The sequence below is a fragment of the Amblyomma americanum genome, chromosome 9 (genome assembly GCF_052857255.1).
Source record: "Amblyomma americanum isolate KBUSLIRL-KWMA chromosome 9, ASM5285725v1, whole genome shotgun sequence".
In the NCBI taxonomy this organism is placed as follows: domain Eukaryota; kingdom Metazoa; phylum Arthropoda; class Arachnida; order Ixodida; family Ixodidae; genus Amblyomma; species Amblyomma americanum.
Window position 1 is genome coordinate 130,073,402 of NC_135505.1, and position 19,117 is coordinate 130,092,518.

The following is a 19,117-nucleotide window of genomic DNA, read 5'->3' on the forward strand; positions in this document are numbered from 1 at the left end:
TGAAACTCGTGCTGTGAGTTTATTTTGTTGTTGAAAGTGCATGAAACGGGCACCTGCTTTTGTTCCTCTTTGTGTTCATCTTTTATTTTAGCATTCGGTTCATGCAAAATTCGGAAAAAAAACGAAGGTCGGCAGAGGGCGGAAAAACGAGAGAATTAAAGAATTATCTTGATTGATGACCTAGATAGATGAAGAAGAACGGTGGGGAAAAAACTACGAAGAAATTGAGAGAAATGTTGTGCAGACAAGGAAGGAAACAGCCGTTAACAATAGGCAGCAAGGCCAAGGCAGTAATCATGGAATACGTCTAGCACATATAGTGACCACTGATCTGTAGCCTTAAAGTCAAGTGATTAGGAAAATAAGGACTGGTTGCAGTGCAATTGGCATGTAATATTAGGTAACCAATACCACCTTAGCATTATCCCCTAACAGGGCTAAACATAAGGTTGCATCTTCCTAGTCATCATATATGTTAAAACTTATTAACTATGGCATAAACTATGGCATAAACTTATGGTATCAGACATAAAGAAACATGAAATAGAGGAACTCTACCATGCACTGAAGAACTCAGGAAGCATGAAGTTGGTCAAGAGAAAACTGAATATGCAAAATGAGATGTGTGCACTAAGAGACATGCATGGCAATGTCATGACCAGCATGGATCAGGAAGTCTATGTAGCCGATAAATTTTGCACAAATATATACTGAAACCCAAATAATCAGCAAGCTAATGATTGAATGATTAATGAAATTAATGATTAATGAAGCTAAGCAGTTGTAAAATGAAATTGGTCAATCAGTCAGTAGTAGAAAAAGAAATTAAGCGCAGCCTTACAAAGAATTTAAATGAAGAAAGCTCGTTGTGACGATTAGGAAACAGCGGATCTATTGAAGTACGCTGGGCAGGTTGTGTTAAAAAAACTAGTCACCATGTGTACGAAATGTCTTATGGCCTTGAGGGTACCGGGAGCTTCAACAAGCGTTAGTATCATCTTAATCCGTATGAAAGAGGAAGTCAAGGACGTTAAATATTACACTCCGATCAGCCCGATATCCGTTTGCCCTAAGGCATTTACAACTTCAATCACAAATAGAATCACTATAACCTTAGACAGCAATAAACCAAAGAACCAGACACGCATTTGTAAAGCGTGCCTGTCAAACGACCACATTCACGCTATCATTCGGCTAATGGAGAAGTGCGTAGAAGACAACCAACTCTAAATATAGTCTCCATATATTAAAAGAGAGCATTTAACTCATTCAAAAAAGTGCGCAGTATTTCAGGCATTGTAGAACTCTGGTATAAAAGAGCGATATGTAATACTAATTCAAGATATCTATAGTGCATGCACAGCCAACCTAGGCCTACATTAGGATATAACAAAATCCCGCAAAGGGAGCGCGTAGGAAGGAAGACATGATCTCGCCAGTGCTATTCACCTCTTGTTTACAGGAGGCACTCAACTCCTGGATTAGGTCCAGTGGGGGGTCTGAGTCAATGAAAAATACCACAGTTTCCTGCGATTTTCTCATCATGTTGTTTTCAAAACTAATTCAGTGGACCAATTGCAAAAGATGATCAATGACCTTGACAGGCAAAGCTGAACTATGAGTATAAAATCGATATGCGGAAAAATTAAGTACTGTTTAACAGTGCTGGAATACAACAGGAGATTAGGATAAGGAACGAAGCGCTTGAATTCGTAAAAAAATACAACTACTTTGGACAGGTAGTGGTCGCACAACCGGACAACGAGCGTGAAACAGCTAGAAGAAGAATGGGGGGAACGCATTTGACAGGTATTCTAAGATCATGAATGGCGGCTTATCTATCCACACAAGTTCAAAGTATTTAACAGCTGTATGTTAGCAGCTTTCAACTATGGTGTAGAAACATGGAAGCTAACGAAAAGAGTTGAGCTTAAACTGAGGGTAACGCGCGAAGCTCTGGAAACGAAAATGATAACTGCAACGTTAAAGGACAAGAAGACAGCAGAGTGGGTCAAAGATCAAACGCAAGTAATGAAGTTCTAGTCAATATCAGGAAGAAATCGGCGTGGGAAGATCATGTAATGTGGCGGCAGGATGACGGATTGTCGTAATGGGTAACTCAAAGGATTTCAGCTGGAGAATAGAGTAGCAAGGAGCGGCGATAATTTAGGTGGGCGAGTGAGATTAGAAAGCTTGCAGGGCTAAGGAAGCCGCAGCTGGCACAGAGCCAGGTTCAGTGGAGAGATATAGGCCTTAGAACTGTAAATGGCGCAGTCAACCTGATGATGATGATGGCAATTCCCTATTTGTCGTTTTGCCGTAAAGATCCGCCAGCGCGCTTCGCTAATTTGCTCGAATATTTTTCTCTAATTATTTTTTCTATAGTCGCGTAAATTCGTATAAATACTTGACTCGCGTTTGAGTCCATTCTACCACTTCAATGTGTACTGAATATCAATTTCACGTGCAATTTCGTAATCAATTTAGTACCAAGGCTTCAACGTTTGTTATCGTTTCGGGTTGGGAAAAGGGCTATCCGCAAACTTCTAGTTCTCAGCTCTTTGCCTATGTTTGAGCCGTCAGCTTTCTCTGGACCGCTATCGTGGCATGGCGCGAGCGCGCTGCTCAGGCTGGGGTCGTGGCTCGTTGTCTCCCAGGTGCTCAAGTGACGCCTCCAGGTTTGATATTTTTGAAGTGCGTTCTGCGCCTTCCTCAGTGTGAAAAGAGTGACTGATATATCTCGCCCTCGGGTCAGATTTGGAGGCCGGCAAGCCGAAATCTACCCTTTGTCCGCGTCAAGAAGCGATACGCGCGTTAATTAAAATCAGTAATGGGCGCTACTCGAGCCGGTGCGAAGCGTACACAGTCTTTATGGAAAACGGGGTGCCTACTATGTCGTCCTTCGCCCTTCGCCTTGCGCCGGCTGCCACTGATAATTCGTGGTTGGGATTCACAACTGACCTGAGAGTTTGTTTCTTTCTTGTGCAGGAAACTCAAGATGAGCTGCATTAATGTTACGAGCGAAGCGTATGAGAACACTAAGGACTATCCCGGAAAAAAGATGACGCCTGAAGGCCTGTGTACAATGCGACTCGGGATAGGATGGGAGCCATTTGAAGTATGTTATATGGGTAGTTTGTAGGTGCTTGAAGATATGTCGTCCTAGGCGTTAGTCCTTTTTTTATATGTTGCCGCTGCTTTCATATTTACAATATTCGAAGCTAGGTGGGAGCTTTTCACGAGTGGCGGAGTTTACCCGCTTGTTCACTCCACTTGCACGAAGCAGTGGGGGATACGAAACAGTATAGCACATTTCTGTCGTGCCGAGCGGTACTGTAGACGCCAGCAAAACTGAACAGCGTAGAATTCGGTGCATTCGAGGGCTATTACACGCATCTTTTAACAACGGTCCTTATGGCGGGATTAGCACTTACGAATATACCTTTCCGTGCATTTAACATTGGGCATAGTTTTACGCTAGTATTAAGCAAGATATATGCGCCTTAAGTGCCCACATAGCCAGTTATGCTGCGGCAAATGGTTCAGGCAAACTGGCATCTGCAAGCTTTTCTTTTGGTTACCGGTTGGCTCAAGTTCTAAACATATGCAGTTTAGTTGTCCAAAAGACCAATATTTAAATATAATTTTTTCGTTTACTTTACTGTGTGCGCCTTGGTTATCATTAATCGCAATGCATAATTCTACTCTGAAAAAAGTTCTGAAATTTCTTAAAATGCATTTTAGGGGCTACGAATAGTACTGCCTGCCCACCGTCACCGCAATACTTAACAAAAATTAACGAATTCTGCCAAGTTTACAAAAAAGCTGCTATAACGATTGAAAGACAAGAAAGATAGCTGACCATATTGAGGCTGTTTGCTTGTCGTTACTATTATTAATAGCAGTGTTTTGTGAAGAAGAACTACATGTTGTAAGAGTTTTTAAAAATTATTCTTTTCGGGGGGCCGACATCGTACTCTCCTTTCAAAGAAAATAAAAACGCAGGATGTGCGAGTAAAAAAATGTTCAGTACTTTTAAAAACTATATTTCCCATGTATGAGGCTATTCACAGTTTTGCAGCCCACGCAACAAACACGGAAAAACGTAGCTATGGTTCAGTCCAGTAATCGCGACTTGCGTTCTAAATTATTGTCTACATTCGTTTCAAAACGAAAGTTCTTCAGGTATTAGTCCTTTTGCAAGGCTTAAGCACCTTTAGACCTTCATGCTTTCATTTACTTCATTTTTGTCAGACGGAAAAAACGTACAAAAAGTGCCAAGTGAAGTGTTGCAACCTAAAAGAATCAAGCTGCGTGAGTCTGCATTTGTTAGACGGAATGAGCTGCTCCGAAAACAAGGTAAGCACAAGCATGCACGGATGCAATTTCTTTCTAATATTAACGAGATAACATTAGTGGCCCGCTCTTGAGAAAAGGCGACGACCGTCCTTATGTCCATGTCATGAAAAAGTTGGTTGGCTTTCCTGCAATGGTGGGCAAGTGGCAACCAACCCACCAAGACAGGCAGCAATGGAATGAATTCAAATAAATTAAAAGTACTGCCCACATATACTTACCGCGGCACCGCGCATCAGATCACCAGAATACCGAAGAACCATCAGCGCAAAAATTAGAATTATGGGAGTCAGGGAAGAGGAATCTGAGTTCCACAAGTATCACCGGGGGCTGTTTGAAACTGCCACCCAACGTGGCAGTAGAGAACCACTTTACCTACTTGCTCTAAGAGTGGTATGTACACTCCGTGCGATTTATGCATTAGTAGCAAAGAATGAGGAGATCGCGGGTGGCATTTCTAAGGCTACGGCATTGCACTCTTACGGATGTGTTAAAGGGCATCCAAGTTTATTTTATTATTCTTACAACTTCTGTAAAGATGGATGTAGTTATCTGCTGAAAATGAACCTGGGTTAGCAATTTGAAGGGTTCTGACTGGAATCTGCAGATGAATGCACTCTTGGTCGGTTGTTAAGGACAAAATGTGGCCCTTCTAAAACATTCCATGCAAGCACAAAAAGACATTGAGATTATCACAGATCATTAGTTTTGTAACGATAACTCTATCTGACGTTTTCTTCCTCATTCCGGGGAGAAATTTACAGAATGCACTGCTTCTTACAACAAGTAATGAGATGGCTTTTTGGAACGTCTTGTGTAAATGTTTGCTAAAAGTGAGATTGTAGTTACACAGTTATTCGGCCGTATTCAGCCATCCACGTTAACCTAATGCCCTATGCGTTGATCACAGATCGACTTGCGCCGAGGTTTGTTCATGTCTAAGCACTCCCGCAGGAGTTGCGGGAGGTTCTCAAAATGTGAGGGCGTATCGCTTTGAGCTTAAATACGCCAGCGCGCTTAGCCACCTTAATTTGGCTAGAAAAAGTGCGCAATGAAAGATGCTCCTGAGCACTCGTTTCTCGCTGCCGCCATCTGATCGCTGTTGAACAATACGCAAAAGCTTTCCTGAAGAGGATGTCATCCTTCCGTCAACTTTAAACGACGGGATGTAGTTGAAATATTGTTATGGTGTATTTTGTGCAAATCGAGTGCACTGCATGTACGCAGCACCGAGTACTGCGATTTAAGTGTCAGTTTCGTTCTCTGGTTTCTAACCGCGTTCTCAATTCTGCTTTGTAATTGAACTTCAAGTGGTTGTGCGGGCTTTCACGGCGCTCACACCTTCTGTTCATTTGCCTCTGCAAATGCGAGCGTCTGGAGCAGGACTGAAGTACCGGGTGTTTTCGCCGTCCGCTTCTGCAAAATCGACTGCAATTTTAGCCTCCGGGGGCTGGCAGAATAGGCCTTGACCGTGAGATTTGGTTGCACCGCCAACATCTTGACCGCTCAACTACGCACAAATGCATAACAGCTGCGCCGTAAAAGGTAGAAAATAGAAAGTGATCGTTGGCATTTCGTACCGCATGCAAGCTAAGCAGTTACACTGCACTGAAACTGACAACTAAAAGCGATCAAACAAAACCCGCCCTCCACTCGCGCTCTGAGCGTCTAGCACGTGTTCGATGAAAAGTAACACAGACTGCTGTGCACGAAAACCCAAACATGGAAGCGCACATGCGTGGAGAGTAACGGAACATGAGCGGGTTTTGACAGAACGTCTGCCACCACCGACACCGCTTATGGGATGCCGGCAGTGCGCGTACGCAGCCTGTCATGATCTTGCACGTGCCAACACCTGGCGCCATCTGCCCGTGCGAACTGATAGTGGCGCTGGCACTGGAGCACGAGGCAAGCGGTAAGATGTGGCGGTTGCGGTACACTTTATGACAAATACATGTATTAATGTGTCAGAGACCGTTACTGAATGGTGTCACATGCTTTGCGTAGCCCTTCAACTAACCACTCGTTAACATTCCTCAGCCGCGTCGGTGAAACCAGGGAATTATCGCACTAGAAGAAGCACTGCCGGTTTGGAAGTGCATATATTAGCCAGGGATGCCTTTCGTATCCTCAAGCTTTCAGGACGCTTAGCAGGAGTTCGATCACTCCTCGCGTTGTTTTGTATACTTCCGTTTACGCCTGCACCGATAAATGAGAACCACTCTCGGTAGGACGCACTTGTCAATGACAGATTGCAATGATTGCACGCGCCCGTAATTATGAAAGTTAAAGGTAGTTCCGTATGTATGTTGCGAGAGCTAGCCTTTTTTCTACTTGGACTACAGTGTCGATGATCATCAAAGGTGAAAAAAATGAAAATATTAAAACAAGCTTGCATGCCACCATCAGCAGGTATACAAGCGTAATATTTTCTGGAGCCGCTAGCTATGGCTTGACATAGTTAGCAAATGCACCAGGGAACCTCCATTTGCAGTTCCAACAGCCTTTGTTTCTTTCGACCTACTTTATTTTGTTTTTACATGACACCCTATTCCATTGCAGACATGCAGAAAAGCTATATGCACAGACAGCAACTGGGACAGCGCAACTTCTCCAGCAGCAGGAAGCGCTCGCAATTTGTAAAATGGATGGCTATGTCGTTTTCCTCAAGATTGAAGGATGTAGCACAAGGCAACACGAAGTGAATCTGGAATATCTGAAGATAATAAAACTGAACCGAGGAGCAAATTTCTGCACTTTCCGATAAAACTTAGAGTGGAGACTACAAGAACGGCAGGATATATAGGCTACTTTTTCTTGCTGGCGGGACGAGCCTGAGATGGCTCAAAGTTTTAACCTTCAGAAAATGGAAGGAAAGAACAAACGCTGGCTGCGGATTTAACAATGAAAAAACGTCTCCATACGATCCGCAACCTCTTCCGTTTTCTTCTTGTGCTTCGCTTCCTTCGGAGTAACCGAGTCACTATGGGGCCCCATTGGAGCGTGAGCTGCTTTGCAAAGTACAATAATTCTCAAGTCCATGACTATGGGAAGTCAATTTTAATTATGAGGCAAGTTTGAAAAACTGTAAGGTAATTTTATGAACGTGTTAAAGATAATGATACAACCTTTCGATACGAGGCCAAATCTTTTTTTTAAAGCTTGTCCGTCGGTCGCTACATAAAAAGTATGCTACATAAGTATGCTACATAAAAACAAAGGAAACCATTTTTCACGATAGATAAAAGTGTACTAAAAAATACAAGCTTGCCGAGTGGGGATCTGCGCGTATGTTAGTTGTTTGAAATATGCTATTGTCCATAATTTCTAGTTTGAGTCTGAAAATTGCATTTCACCTTGTTTCATTAAAAAAGTAGCAACAATTGCACTGCAGCGCTACTGCACTGAACTGCCATTCAAGGACTGTCTCGCTCGTTTCACTCTTGATTGTCACCGTATATAAACTCAAACGGCAAAACTCCTTTATTTATGAATACAATACCAATAATACCGACCGTCACAAGTAGTGGTTAGGTTCGTCACCATCAACCCACTCGATAACAAACCGAGAAGTCTCCCAATGAAGCCCCTAATTTTTGCGCTACAAAGTGATGCCTTTAAGCTGTAATGCACTTTTGCCCTCGTCAGGAATCCTAAACGAACCCACGTCTACCGACATGTTATGGAGATCAAGTTGTATCGACGTTTGCATTTCCACAAGCAACTCACAACAACACATGAGTAGAACCAATCAGGTTTTTTATGCCTGCGTTTAAATACCTCTGGTAGTTGTACAAATATTGAGTGGAAACGTGCTGGTGCCATATACATTGAAGAGCATCGGACTGCTAGTGCACTTAGAACCACTTAACGCCGTCTGAGACTGCTCTGAATGTAGCTAAAACCACTGTGGAAATAAGAGCGGCTTGTGTTCTTGTGTTCTAACTCCTTGAAAAACCTTACCCTACGAATACACCGGCCACCCAACGAAAAGCCATTTGAAGGAGTGAACGTAATCATCTATCTTCTTTGTAGTGGTCTACATTCCTTGTTTCTATAATGAGGAAATTCACGTAGGATGAGTGCACTAGGGAACAGGGTTCTGGTAATCGGGCAGGATTCTGTTTTTTTCTTCAAAACACAAGGTTTCCTTTTTAAGGCACCCATTGGCAACTGCGCTTGAAGCTAAATTCTCCCGGGAATGCCTGTTGTGAAACTAATATATCATGCTTGCTGTATACCAGCGGTGGACGCAAAAGCAATAATTTGTTCTTTCTTTAGTACAGTCGCTTGAAGTGAATCCCACAGAACCAAACTCAGGGCACTCGGTTAAGAGGGTATTATGTGATTGTCCCACTACCTGGTTTTGGTGTTGCTGCTGTGCCTACAAAAAAAAATTAAAGTTGCGGCACACGCACCACCTATCGCACAAGTCGCCTAAACCCATTTAAAATAAATAGTGGAGCACGAAGCTGTAAAAAATAACGAAAAAAAAGGAAATAAAAATTCTTAGGCTTTTAGTTTAGTGCGATAAAATCGAATTATATCTTAAAGCATACCACGAAAACCATAAACTAAAATGCTCCGAGTCGACACTTTGTCTATTTGATTATACAATAATTATTAGTTCATGATACATTTTAAATGTTATTTGCATATATTTGTTGATTATAAAAGAGTTTAGGGAAATATGATAAGAAATTGGACGTATAGTAGATTGACTATTGCTTTTACTGCGCGACAGTTTTGAAGGAAAATTATGAAAAATGCGACAAAGTATATTGGTTATGACTATTTGTTTATACAGCACTTATGGGAATTGTAGGATGCCCAAAAAAAGCCTTTACATATCTTAGTCGAACATTATTCTATTGTTATACCAGGCGTAGGAGCATTGGCAAAGATTCCTTGTATTACACAGCTTTTATTTCAGTACTTTCTAAAATAGTTATTGAACGAATGGCTTCAGAATGTCGTGGGTCATTTGAGCGTGTCAATTTTCAGGAGGTTATAACGTCCGCAGCGGTGATTCCAGCCATCTCCATGGTAGGTAGGCCTTGAAATGTCTGTATTTTCTGTTTTTTACCTTGTTATGGAAAACATAGAAAGGTCTGTTCTGTTGTTCAATAGGCAGCTCTACAGTCTAGATATTACAGAGTGTGAAGAGTGTCATTCCGTATAGTTCCATAAGCTTTTTACATTTTTTGAACAGTGGCCGTCATTGTATGATTCACAGTTACTTTTTGTGTATGTGGCGAAAATCATATGCTTTACCTTAAGTTCCAACCCTCTAGGCCTCTATATGTCTTTGATTTAATTAACTTCATTCCCCAATCCATACCTGAAATTACAGCTTAAATGAGATACAATTTATGGTATCCTATATATTCTTTAAATTAGGTTCAAAAGATGGTTCCTCGTCAAACATTACTGCCGCCGTGCTACCAGCTGTTCTCGCTGCTATAATTTTTGTGGCGCTATTGGCATATCTAAGGTAAAGCCTGAACCATGGAACGAATGCCGGCCGCATCACCATTAGTCAACCCTGTGGTGAGGCAAAGCCTGCCACCTGCCATCGGCACTCACAACTTGGCGCTCGGCTGTTACATATATCCGTTTTATGGAAAACCACGTTTGATATATAAAGTAAGAAATGCATGTGTTCGTTTCAAATAGTTAGGAACAGTTTGATATAGTCAGTAATTCGTAATCTCTAGGTCCGTTATAACAAGGCTTGTCGCTTAATTGCTTGAAAGGGCTCTATAATCCTGTGGTTTTACAATAAAGTATTTAAGAAGGCGTTTCAGACAATTTGGGACCAGTCAGAACTCAATAATGGCTTTCGCGAACACCTCTGTGCTATTAAGGACCGTTGAAATGGGGTTGGTGCCGCGATTTCTACTGGGCCTGTAGTTAGTTCGTTTTGGGGCCGAGTAAATCTTGTCTATATGATGACGAGACACTGCACAAACCAGAAATATAATTTATGACATCATTGCTATGCGTAAACCGGCTTCAGGAACGAACAAACAGTCACCAAAGAAGCGGAAAATGAACTCTAAGGGCAGACAGGTGCCCCCGTTTCGTGCTGAGATTGCGCAGTTTCTTCGTCAAAATGAAATCCCCACGATGTAATATCATCGTGAGAGTCACGGGTGCTTGAGGCATTGAAAACAAATCTATCGCTGATGCAGCAGTATTAAGTGAAGCGGGATTTTTCGAAGCACACGCGGTTCCAGCGGCTGACGCCAACCTGCGAGCATACTATGCCGAAACAGCTGATTTCGCTGTGCGTTGTCAGTTGACCTCCGAGTGAGCGAGAGGTAAAATGTGGCTATAGGCCTCACCATATGTGGCCAATCATGGTGTCGCACCATTTGACCTTTTACCTTGACCTTTCTATTCGCCGGTAACGGGCGGTAGAATAGGCCGCAGCGTTCATTGGGTCACCAACCACTCGCGATCAACCACTAATTTAACTGCACCTGCCAGGGTGTCAGGGTCGGCTCGCCGCCTATACAGTGTACGGAACGCGCTCAACGTTATAGACGCCAAGCCGCGCCTACAGGCCCTATGCAACACAGCTATCGCTGTCTAACCCTGCAGGTTCAGCCGCAAATAAATCGCAGCTAATTTTTCGTAACTGCCTTCTCTCTAAAAGGAGCTTGAGTTGTTTCTGACCGCCAATATCTTCTGTTGTTCTGTTCCTAAGTGCGCTCCTTTAGTTCGGCCGTTGAAGACCATACTGCAAGTCAATTAAGAGAGGAAATACTTATCCCCTTGTGGGTTCTTGTCCTGCCTCGGCTGCTTTTCGGGAAACTGAGGCGAAGATTTCCGACGTCGCTCTCGTTGGAAATAAGCGACCCGGTGTGCCACTTCGCTTCATCACGGATGCCTACGATGCACGCGTTGACGCCGTTCTCCAGCAATTCAAAGAATCCTCATGGCGACTCCTGCAATTTTGAACGTGTCAACTTTCGCCTACTGAAATCTGCTACATGCAGAAATTGCAGCGAGGTTCTCGCAATGTTTTCTGTCAGCCATTTTACGTAGCTATCTAAGGGCCAGCCATTCTTTGTTGTCACTAGTCATGAGCCTTATATTTATACTATTAAGACAGCCAGTATCTAATTCTCGCCACAAAGAAAGCGGTCTCCTAGGAAGCGTTACCAAATTTCCGAAGGGCGTGGCACACCGAAAGGGGCCTATAACGCCCCAGCTGACGCATGTTGAAGGGTTGCTTTAGCGGCGACTTGCACTAACATCAAAATCGCCCCCATCGCCTTGACGCTGCCCAAGAACCGGCAGGCAACAGACCCGATTTGGCGCAAAGTTCTTCTTTCCTGCGCCTGATGTATGATATATCAAGTAAAATATGTGAAATTTCTTTTATCTGTCGGCAAACTTTTTCCACAGCATTGCGTTTGCAAGCTCTACTTGGCTGCATACAGGCTGTAGTCTGTATACAGGGCACACAAAAATCAGACGCGCATGGTGTCCTTATCAACATCTCCTTATAATATTATGGTTTTGGTTGACCACCGAATATGTTCGCATCTATATTTTACGATAGAAAGCTTTTGCTTTCAGATCTTGGAGAAGTCTTACACGAAGACTTACAGGAAGAGGAGCACAGCACTTCAGGTAAGCATTCAGTAACATCCGGCTGGGTTCTTCGCTGAAATAGCCGCATAGGTTACAATGAACGTGCGCTCATTGTACCAGGTGCCCTATAAACAACACTCAATCAGCAACTTCATGAATAAGCAAGCCCGTTGATTTTTTAGGCAGTTAGTTATGATATTCACACTTTCACTTGTTCTGCATTGGCAAGAGTAGTTGCTATATTACCCTGAGATCGAAAAACATCGCAATGAAACACACGGCAGTTACTGGACAAAAAAATGGCAAAAGCCAAAATATAAAAACCCTTGCTGCATCCTCACTTAAGGTTCTAAAAGATTCTGGAAGTATGCGCTGTGGTGGCTTAGCAGCACAAATGGTCGGTTACGGAGCCCCGGTATCAGGATTGCGCGGACGCGAAAAAAAAAGCACCAGTGCACTGCACAGCTATTTTTAGATGAACGCCATGTCTGTTCAGCGGCAGCTTCGTTGAGACGTTTAGAGTAGAGGAAAAAAAATATCATCTGACATAATAAAACAGGAACTGCCAGAGGCGAAAGCAGGACCTGAAACATATGGGCCTAGGCAAGTTGGAAACTAACCATGGACGTAATATGCTTTCGGGAACAAAACAAAAACATCCAGACGCATGTTGGTATTTCTCTAGTGCTGCGCTATCTTTTCTGTGAGAACCAACATTTTAATGAAGATGTGATGGTGATAATATACAGTTAAGCTTTGTGCTTTTTTTAAAGCAGTCACAACGATGGAGCTTTGAGCTCGACGCTTCTTGTTGGCGCAACTTTTTTTTTCAATAGTACAAGATTGTATCAGCGTGGGCTCCCGCACGGCCAGCAAAATACAACGCAATCAATGCTGAAGATATACCACGCGCTCAATTTTTTATACTTGTAATTTGAACCTGGATGTGTGTGGCGAAACGCTAGTAGTTAAAAAACGTTTAGAAACACTAAGAAATACATCAAACAATGTGTAAGGCTACCAATATTTTCTATCTAAGAGCTGCGCTGCTTAGAAATAAATGAAGACTGACATAGCCTCGGGTAGCAAACGCGAACAGGCGAGCGCCATGCACCAACTGTACTTTTATTCCAATGCACCACATAAAAAGTAGCAAACACAGGTACTCGGCATGACAATAAAAGAATAGATTCACGGAGAAAACCAGGATCTGGACTGTGCACACCATCAGAAATTAAAGAAAAAATGAATAGAGATGGTAATAATCAAACACAATCTGTGAACGAGCACATCTCACCCACCCTTTGTTTCCCGCGGGTGTTAGTGAAATGCACAACTTTTTTATGATCCCGTAAAATGTTTATCTCCATCTGGCTGACACCAATCGAAGGATTGCTCACAAACTTATCGTCTACACCTAACATCATTCAGAATGCTTCAATGACATCGCATTTCATCACTTTTCATCCCGTCCGCTGCATCGGAATAAAACTTAATCTGGTGGAACACGCGTAACTGTTCCTGATGTGTGTATCCATTTTCTTGCACTTCCATGGATAGCAAGTCCTAAATAATCTTCCAAGAATCCCAGTTGTAAGCAGTGTCTAATGTGTTCTTACTCCTGAACTGAGAATGGTAACGAGTGGTGACCCGGTTGCACTGTTTATTTTACTAACTAATTTACTTTAGCTAGGCTCTTTCTTCGTAGACATGCCTTTAAACTTACAGGTCAGACGGAAGAAAATTGGGTGTACATACCTGCACCACATCAGAAATTGTCATTCAGTTTTAAGGAGAACACAATGTGTCAGAGACTCAGCTGTACAGGCGCGGAAAAAAGTAAACGGATCACGCTATAGGCTTCAAAAAATTTTCACGCGTTGTCTAATTGAAATAGCCGGCAATGCTGTGTGCATACTGGTAGGGCACGCCAGTGCGCTTTCTCATGGACGAACCGTGCTTCTTCTGTCCCTATAGGGAAGGGATGTCTGCCATTAGAATGAAATCGCGCGCTCCGTTTACTTATGGCCGCGCCTGTACATATATGGTTTGTGGCTTATGGGGTGTTTAACGCCGCAAAGCGACTTAGGCTATGAGGGACGCCGTAGTGAAGGGCTCCGGAAATTTCGACCACCTAAGGTTCCTTAACGTGCACTGACATCGCACAGTACACGGGCCTTTAGAAAGTCGCCTGCATCGAAATTTGACCGCCGCGGCCGTGATCGAACCCGCGTCTTTCGGGAGCCGTCCATATATGAGCACCTACAATATCCAATGAAAAATGTCATGTTCTATAATTATTTGCTCACACAGAGCACATTAAAACAGAGCTGCCGGGATTGTTGATGGTTCTAACCGCCAGTTGCGTCGTCCTCACGAAGAAATGGTTATTCAGGTTAGCGATGGAAGCTTTGAGATTAACTGCACCACCCATTAATCAAATGCCACTGCGTTCGCGTTCTTCGATGCTCCTAATTCACAAACTCAGTACAATGAGTCGCTTCTTAGACCAAACAATAACGAAATGTTTCTGCTGGCAGGACCCTGAACTTATTCGATACCGAAAACGAAACTTTGTGGATGCCGTCAAAACACTTAAGGCTTTAGCGGCGCTTTTGAAGAATGGTTGCTTTGACATCTGCGATGCTGTGATACTTTTCACAAGGTAAGACTACGCAAAATGGAAGCTCCCCTTTTCATTTCCTTTAGCTAATAAGGCATGCCAATTTTCCCACTGAAACTGTTTTACAATATCCTGAAACCTTAGTTATTTCTCGCTTCGTTCGGCCGGCCAAGTCAAAACGGTCTTTTCTTTCAAACGAATTTAATTAAGATATGTTAGAACGTTTAGAGAAGTATCTTGCACCACCGCCACAGAAAGCGTACGGGAAATCAATATGCGGTCGGGGCCGGTCATTCTGCGCTTACTTTTTCATCGACGAAAACACCTTTTATGCTGAATCACCAATAGTATTTTACTTTTATTAGCCGAAGGCATTAGAGTTCAATATCTCATCTAAAACAACCTAAAATATCTTTGTCACACCCGAGCAAAAGTTCGGCTCGTCTGCGTTGACAAAAGTAGAGTTCTCAACTTTAGGTGCTCCCAGGTCTGTGCGCCAAGTATGTTCCAGCCTTATACACAACAGTTGTTCTTTTGTGTGTTTTCTCCGTCCTCCCTGTCCCGGTCCAGCGGGCCTCCGGAAATATATACTATCTTAACCTATTTATTCAGTGCCATGCAAACACGAATGGCTGCGTGTTTAAATGAATTTTCTAATAGTTTTGTAGTAATGCAACAAAGACTTCTCAGCTATTCAGCCATTGGAATCCTATGTCTCATTTTCACAAGCGAACGAACTTGGAAGTCTGTTCAGACCACCCCTGTTCCTACGCAGTTCTCAAAAACAAGACTACTTGGGACCACAGTGATAGCTCTCTTACTTCATATGGTACATACGCCGCAGAAGTGATGTCATTTTTTTAATCTTGTAATAGCCAAGTGAGTATTATGATGTACTTCCGGTCCGGGGAGGAGAGGCTGTACATTTAAAATTTGTAAGCAATGCACATATTGATACTTATTCGACGCGAATCGCTCACCGTTGCAACCTGCCGTCGATAAAAAGCTTTACTGAATAATGTTTTGTAATTTTGTTGCAATCTAGGGCTCGCCATCCTCATATGTGTACTATACATCATTTTATTCCGAGATCCCGAACTTTAGTTGTTTTATCATCTGAAGTATTCCAAAATGGTACGGATACAGCACAGCTTCTCAGACTACCTCCATCTTTAGAAGCTTCTAGTTCTTTCAGTAGTCTGTATCGTTTAACATTTGAGCTAGTTCAGTATTACTGTAAACAACTAATCTTCACACCTCTTCATGACTATTAAGAACGCATCGATTTGTTATTCCTGTCAGAGTATACCTGAGAGGCATACAAACTAAGATTTCCGTAGAGAACAGTTTTAGTCAATTAACATAGCGACGTAACCTATTGCAGACAATCGAGATACATCTATATAATTAGTTTTGTTCATTTGACCTTTTGTACGCAGGTTGTAACAGCCTGTCATGCACTGAAATGTTTTTGACGGAGTTCAGCGAGCAACCAGTGGCTTTTACAGTTCATAGACATTACAAAACTTGAGATTTTAAAGCAAATCATCACAGGAGAATCATTTTCTCTGCCGTGAATAGCAAATAAATTCAGGCCAGCATCAACAGTAAAAAAAACGGAAATAATGTTTTCAATTAATAAATAAAATTCCATGAAGAGAAAATTGGACTTGCCGAAGCCAATACACTTTTGAAATTTCAGGGACGCAATCATACTTAAAAAAGGCAACAAAGACAAGAAAGTAAAAGGTAAGTTACGTTTTTAAGGATTCTGCTCCACCAATGTTGGCCAGATTTCAGGCCAAGAATTTGAACAGGCACATAGTATGGCGTCCACACCATGAGAAGTGTAAAAGTTACAAGCTTGTCCCTTTGTTCACGCAGACTGAGAGCGGTAATTACTGCGGGACTCTGACGCCCATTAGATTAGTATGGCCAAGGCAACTGAGGTTTTTGGGACCTCTATTGCTACCAGACTAGGGCCAACATCTAAGTCAGTCGTGCTCATTAGTACTCCGGAAATATTTGTGTCCGCGCCACAAAACACGTATGAGCAACGGTATGCTATCAGTAAAGGGGAACAGAGCCACGTAATATCTTTGAGAGCCACCATTTATAAAGTTTATTGGTGGTATGCAAAAGCTATATTGCAGGTAACTGTTACGACTATTATCCGAATACTATCCACATCTCTGAAAATAAAAATTGGATCCGTCCCTTGATATAGAACTACAAAATGTGGGTTCAAAAAGCGGTACAAAGCTGAAACCGTCAGGATTAGATTTTCTTTTCGAAGTCACAAATTTAAGCTTCGAAAATTTTGTTCGTGCCAATTTCCTGACATAAACTGTAATAAATATTCTCTAAACAAACTGTATTATTAGTATATGTTCCATTTTTTATATGTGGAGGTATGCGCCGCTTAGCATTGCTAGAGGGTGCCGATAATCTCTAAGTCACGCGATGAGCAGTGAATGAAGACCGCTTTTAATTGCATTATGCTTGACTGCGCTTTGGCGCGAGTAGAGTAGGAGGCTAACAGTTTTTTTTTAAACTGATCTATTCTCTACATATGCTTTGAAAACGAAGATTAGATTGGTCAATGTCAAAACCACCAAATAATGGTCTTCAACTGTTCAGGCAGGAGGCGTAACGTCAGAGAGGCGTAACGTCCACCGAAGACCATCATGCGGCCAAGCCAGCCGACGGCAGCGTGGAAAGCGCGTTCACGGCTCATTGCGGGTAGTTCGATCCGCCTCTTCCATCTGCTACTGAATAAAAAAGCCTTGTTCGATGGCTGCATATGGCCACTGGTCGTTACGCAGAGAGGGTCCAGGCCGCCTGCGCAGAGGGCATGGCTGCATTCAAGCATAGGCATATATAGCCTATGACGAGACACAAGATCGCAAGTATAGGCCGCGCAATTTCAAGCACATGGTGCAGTGCCGAGCAGTGGGTGTTTGCCGAGCTGTTGCGTAGGGTGCCTCGATGCCCGCTCGTATCGAGGCACCCTATACTGTTGCTTATATGAAGACCGAGGCAAGGAAACAAAAAGCAGAAAGACCCTGAGGAAGCCTGCCTATATACTCTCGAGCACCACGGTGCATCGTTCACGTTCACCGTGCTGCTCCGACTGTATGTGACGATATGTGTGTGTCGTAAACGAAAAAATGATTATAATAACGATAAAATCAAACAAACTGCGGTTAGAGAACAGGACCGACTGTGCATACGAGTATCCATAGGACGAATGTCAAAGATCCTGGCCTTCGGATTGCTCTTCCAACTTGCGTTGTTTTGGGTTTCACGGCGCATAAGCAGGTAAGGCTAATAAGTGCTAAAGACAGGCTTAGGAGTGACATTTTATAAAAGTTTGCAAAGTTAGAATTTATTTGACACCTCTCCTTCTTCAACGAACCCCAAAACCCATGAAGCATCTACAACTGCATTTTCTATTAAAATCAAGAGTGTGATAAGTAGAATGTTATGGACGTAAAACTACACGAAATATCTTGCGTGGTTCCGTTTGTTTCTATAAAAATAGGGTGTGGTTTGCTCTGGGCTCGTCGCCGCAAGCTTAACATAGAGCTTTATCTTGTTTCTTGAGTACAAAGCTTTTGCGGGAGGCGTGCGTAACGTGCATGTTGCAAGCTCTTCGAGCCTAACACAGGCGCTCGAAAAGAAAAGTCACTCTGTTCGCACTGAAGGACGGAATCAACTTTGACTACTCCACAGAGCCTGAAAAGTGTTATGTGGATCATTTCTACACAGGACAGCCTTTAAAATGCATGCATGACCCACTAATGCCTGGAGACCAATAGATGACGGAACACATTTCCTTCTATGACGTTTGTAGCCGCGTGGAACACTGCGTCGCGCCGCGTAGAGCCGACGTTAACGCTTTTTTGTAGCGGGCGTTTTACACTGTACTCACCGGCCAGCATGACGTTGTTGTTGCGAACGATGACGACCGTGCGGTCGCACCTCGGCTCACCCATGAAGACGTAGGGCCTCCAGCGATCGTGTCCCGGGCCATAGGACAGCATGGCGGCTCCTGCACTCACCGCGTGTGCGCTGGAATAAGCTTCCTTTTTTCTCCCACTTTTCTATGCGCACTTAACACTGAAATTTTCTACCTGAAGGCCTCCTTGCAGCGTGCGAACCAAGGCTAAAACACGCTCTGCTATTGTGGGAGGCACCAGCTAGGACCCCGCGAAATAATTACTAGACAGCGGGCTTTCCGACGGCCCAGAATAATACGTCTAAACTAGATGGAACCGAGTTAGAGTGTGCAAAATGAAGCCCAATCTGGGCGTGAACTCTAACCTGTCAGTTCTTGAAATTATTCCCCTCTTTACTTCTTCTAGAAATCCTGTCCCTGCCCCTTCTATTCCGCCGGGCCCAGCTCTGGGGCTTAAGATATCTGATAGCAGTTCCCGGGGCCGGCAAAATCTTTTTCTTCTTTTGTTTTTCTTTTTTAATAATTGGTTCTACTACAACCATTACTACTACTTGGAAAATGCAAGGAATATA

The 19,117-nt window shown here is 43.1% G+C and overlaps 1 long non-coding RNA gene across 1 annotated transcript; it reads right to left on the reverse strand.

Moving 5' to 3' along the window:
• Positions 1 to 17,029: 17,029 nt before the first annotated feature.
• LOC144104334 (uncharacterized) lies at positions 17,030 to 18,618 on the reverse strand. The gene is made up of 2 exons (XR_013308506.1): positions 18,519 to 18,618; positions 17,030 to 17,425 (listed from the first exon to the last, which is right to left on the reverse strand). It is a non-coding gene; the product is annotated as an uncharacterized LOC144104334 (long non-coding RNA).
• Positions 18,619 to 19,117: the final 499 nt, after the last annotated feature.